This window comes from Triticum dicoccoides, chromosome 7B, assembly GCF_002162155.2.
Source record: "Triticum dicoccoides isolate Atlit2015 ecotype Zavitan chromosome 7B, WEW_v2.0, whole genome shotgun sequence".
NCBI classification, from domain to species: domain Eukaryota; kingdom Viridiplantae; phylum Streptophyta; class Magnoliopsida; order Poales; family Poaceae; genus Triticum; species Triticum dicoccoides.
Window position 1 is genome coordinate 73,189,521 of NC_041393.1, and position 5,369 is coordinate 73,194,889.

Here is a 5,369-nt window from a genome sequence, read left to right on the forward strand (position 1 = left end):
TTATGTCACGGCTGGCGCAGCACGAGAGCAAGAGAGAGGGGAGGGCCGAGAAAATAGGAGAGGTGAGGGACACCAAGCCACCACTTCAAATTTACCGCTGATGAGATAAAGATAAGAGTAAATGTCAAGTAAAAATCGCCAATGTAACATACTCACAACGGTCATACAACAAATGACCTATCTGGCACATTACTACTCCACTACGGACCACTAGTAAACTGTATCATGACTATAGTGGGCTTGCCCCTAACGTGGAAGTAGGTGATATCTCGTCCTCCATGGGGCCTTGTTTGCTGTGAGTACAACTACTCGTCTGTACAAATTTGCAGGAGTTCATCCATCCGAATCATCCGTCTGCATCACGTATGTGGTAATATATATATATAGTACCACACTTCAGGAGATTTTATGGACACTTGCTTGCTCGAGATTGGGGAAGAAACAGGACATACGTACCAGCAGTGTTAACTAATCTATGAACAACTGAAATTGCTTTACAAATGTTAATGAAGACAGGATATCACTACCAGGCGCCCGCAGCAAGGATAAGTGGACGCCCATAGGACATTAAGGTATCGAGAAGAACACATGCAGCGTAGATCACCGCTGGAGCAGGAATGACAACCTGACCTCGCTCATACTCGTCGGGTACAACTGGGTTCTATGGAACTGGTTGCTCCGTCTTGACATAGTACTTCAGTAGCTCTTTATCTTACAAAATAAAGAGTGTGCGGTAGTGACCCAGTAATGGTACTTCTCTATTTTAGAATCTCTGACCTAGTGCGAATCGTTTTAATCCTCTGACAACTGATGGAGAATGTAGAATGAATAGAGAGGAGATTTTTTTTTTGGAAAAGAGATGTAACCCCGGCCTCTGCATCAGAACGACGCATACGACCATCTTTATTAGAACGCAAATAAGTTCAACACATGTCATGAGGTCTTAAACAAAGGAGACAAAAAGGCTCACGATGAGCAGAAAATAAAAGCCACAACTGCCCGGCAAAAAATATAGATAGGAAAACTAATTGCCTATCCTATTACATGACCGCCATCCGAACCGGCTGAATATAGCCCGAGCTACCATCTCCCATCGAGTAGATCCAGTAACCAAATGCTCCCTGGCCTCCGTCTGAGTGAGTAGCGACCACATACGGATCAATGTAGTAGCTCGGAAGATAACCTGCAAAAAATGAGTATTTGATGCTCTGCTAAAAACCAAATCATTCCTGCAGTTCCACACTGCCCAAAGAAAACACATACTCCTACTTGAATGTGTCTGTTGTTTGGGACTCTATCCCGTCCAGCCACGTCCCAATTAACTTGTTGATATTAGTTGGAGGAGTAATATTAAACGCAATGTGAACAGTCCGACATAGAACCTTTGCCATCTGACAGTCAAGAAAGAGGTGTTTGATGGTCTCATCACGATCACAAAAACTACATCTCGTGAAACCAGTCCAGTTACGCTTTGTCAAGTTGTCCTTAGTCAAAATGACTTGTTTGTGTACAAACCACATGAACACTTTAACTCTCAAAGGTACCTTGACATTCCAAACATGTTTGGAACTAGGAATAGAGCTAGAGTTAATCAAATCTAAATACATAGATTTAACCATGAACTCTCGTTAACTTCCAGCGCAATGTGTCTGGCTGTTGAGAAAGTTGTACATCCATCAGTCTTCTCACCAAATGGAGCCAGGCTTCCCAACAGGCTCCGACAAGTGTTCTCCTAAAGTGGATATTGAGGAGAGTGGACTGAAGCACGGTATCAACGAAGGCGTCTCTTCGTTGCACAATGCTATAAAGGGAGGGATATTGCAGCACGAGAGGGGGTTCCCCTAGCCATGTATCCTCCCAGAATCTCGTGGAAGTACCATTTCCGACTATAAACTTTGTTCTGTTGAAAAAAAATTGCTTTAACTCTCATCAGCCCTTTCCAAAACGATGAGTCCGTCGGCCTCACTGTTACCTGTGACAAAGTTTTGGAACGAAGGTACTTATTAAATAGTTGGAATTGTTGATGACGTATTGCTTGGAGTACAAGACAACCTAGGACAGATCCTAGTCTGTCCGATGTTTGCGAAATAATTACGATACTCAACATCCCCGCGGTCACAATGGCAGCGATGCAGACGGTGAGACTGAAGAAGAATTTGAAGGTAAGCCGACGGACATCCCCCACAATCGTAGCGATCGATGCATCACAAAAGTTGTGGCTGAAGTAAAGACTGACGAAGTTGCACAAGCAAGGCAGTAGCCTTTTGTGCCGATGTGGATGTAGCTGAGAGCATAGGGTGGTGTTGCTATGGTCGAGATAGCCATGCGAATGACACCGTGGTTATGCCAAGATTATGGTTGCCCACAATGACCATGCACACAACAAACGGCTGATCTGGCACATTACAACTGCACAACGGATTACTAGTAAACTATGCCATGATTATGGTTGCCCGCCCTTGAGGCCTTGACATGGAAGTAGGTAAGTGTTATCAGTCCTCCGTTCCTCCTAGCGGCCTTGTTGCTGTCGGTACTCGCTACAACTCCTTGTCTATATAAATTTGCAGGAGCTCAACCTTGAGACCGCCAGACCACTCGAGTCATCCGACTGCATCAAGTGGGACTTTATAACTTCAGGAGATTTTTGGACACCTACTTGCTCGAGATTGGGAAACAAACCAAATGGGAGTGAGACATACATAGAAATAGTCTTCAGTAGTCAAGCAATAGATGAGGTTGCTTTATTAATGTCAATGAGGAGAATATACCATTGCCATGCGTGCACAATCAAGATTGAACTGGGAGGCATTAGGAAGAAACACCCAGCATACAGCACCGCTGGGGCAAGAATTACAGCAAAACCTCGCTTGTAGTCGTCAGCTTGACATACGCTCCTTCTCCATGTCTCTATCTCTACTCCTATAAAAACACACTTGGTGGTGATGGTGTGCCTGCCATCTATCAATCTCGACCGTCCGATCTATATCTAACGCGTCCGATGCAAGCTCTAACACTTTTGCAAAAAGACCCTGCCACTCTCTTCATATTATTTTGAGAAAACACCCTGTCTCTCCGTTCCAAACCCATCCAGATCCATCCCCCACCACGCTCCTCTAGCCAGCAATGGAAAAAAAAGCAATGGATCACGCGCTGGCCGCTACCGGTGCCGTCCGCCCCCAATGCCTCGGGTGCCTTCTACCGCCATAGCCACCACCACCACGACCTTGTCTCCTCCGCCCCCTTTCCCATCTCTCCTTGCTGTCTCCTCTGGCTCCCTCCCGCATCTCCTTGGAGGCCGACGCTGCAAGTACGCTGCGGGCTACACGCTGCACATCCTTGCCGGCGGCGCAGCCGCACGCTACTCATTCTTCTCCATCGACACGCTCCACGGCCACCCCCTTCAGGTACGCACTGTTCCTCGAGGACCTCCACACTGTCTGCATGAAGCTGGGGTTCAGATCACCGTTATCGTCATTACCGGCCATTAATCAGTTCGCTAGGATGTATTTCATGCCCGTCGTTCCTCGCACCTACTTAGCCTGATCTATCAAATCGCAGTATTAGCGCTTCTGCGTTCTCACATCACAGTTTTCTCCGCCCCAACTGTAGGAGGCATGAAGAGACTGGCTATAGACCAGGCAGGAGAATAGGGGATAGGAAAACGCACAAAATTGCCAGGCAATATCCTGCACGTTTGAATCCTGATTTGGATTCTCCTATAGATTTGAATATTTTTATCATACCAATTAGCTTGCTATTTTTTCGTGAGTATAATGATATGCCTGATGCCCAAGGCTGTGCTTTTCCTACGCATAGTCCATGTTACTCAAAAATATATATTATGGCCCTGGATTTGATTGCAGTAGAAGTATCATAGATTCATCTCCACCTATACCCCATCTGTGGGTGCCAAGCCAATCACCCTGATTCCTATATGCCAGCCAGAGTTGTGAATCGTTGTCTCCGTAGGACTATTAACCTAGAAATTCTCAAAATAAAGCCAAACATCAAGCCCTTGGTCATGTTGACCCTTACTTCACAAAGCATGCATGCCATCTAATATAAGCTTATTCCTTGATTTTCCACCTAGATTCCTCATGCTGTGCACAGATGAAGGATGTTGGGCCATTCAGATGCCTTCTTCAGTGCGCCGTCATCCTCTCCTCCTCTAGCCAACATCGATGGCAATTCGGCGTTGGGAAGAAAGCATCGTGTCACATATATGCTGCTTGATTCCTTGGATTGTGGATCTCCTTGGAAAAGGTAGGTGAATGATTTTCAAAGATGCAGATTAATAGGGCATGATAACACTGTTTTTATTCTTCGGTTTATTTTGATCATAGGCATCAGAAGGATTTTCTTTTTGGCTGTTATGCTGCTCTGCTAGGCATTAGAAGGATTTCATTTTTTTACTGGTATGCCTGCTCTACACCATTATCTAAATAAAATACTAAAAAGACTGTCTGTAGCTATCTTTCACTTGCTTCTGTTTTGGGAAATGTAGCAACACTACATCATGTACGCCTATGTCCTGCATATGAACATGGGAAGAAAGTCATGCACGCCCTACTGTATTAAGACTGCTGACCCATGTTTAGCTAATTGTTTTACACACTTTTGTATGGGCACTTCTTGATATCTTATTGGATTTATCATTCCCTGCAAAAATAATAATATAGGATATATGATTGTCCAGAGTAGGCCAATCTATAGACTGAAGTAAGTTAATTATGTTTTATTCACAGGAATGCATGTGTTTTATCACTCACTAATTAGGTGGGATTTTCACACATACAAGTGATGCATTTAACAGATTTTGAGAGGAAATAGGTTGTTTTTTTATTGTGTTTTTTTCACATCATAGAAATAAACTGTCAAACACCATTGAAGATGCTTTTTCTGTGTAGAACTATAGTTGATCATTTTTTAAACCAAAGAAAAGATTTCATATTACCTCACAGTAATTTTGCTACGACTGTGTAGACCTAGAAGTATCAAGCATTGTAATATATGGTACCGTACGTACGTTTTTTTTTTTTGAAAAGAGGCAAAAGACTTGCCATTTTCATTGATTAAGAATAAGAGAATTACCCGGTTAATTAACAAAAAACCGGGCTAAAACTGATACAACCCAACCCTTATGACATAGGAACCACCGGCCAACCTGGCCACCGACATGAGACACGAAACTGCAAAGAAGAAAAACATCCGCCAAGAAGTCGCAAGTCTCATTGTCATCACCGGTTGCCTCAAACGGACGACTCCGACTTCACCGTAGAGCTCCACCGTCGAAGCCAACCTACAAACAGCTGCAGGAACCATGGCGGCACATGCCAACAGAAGGCCACCACATGCAAGAAACCGACATA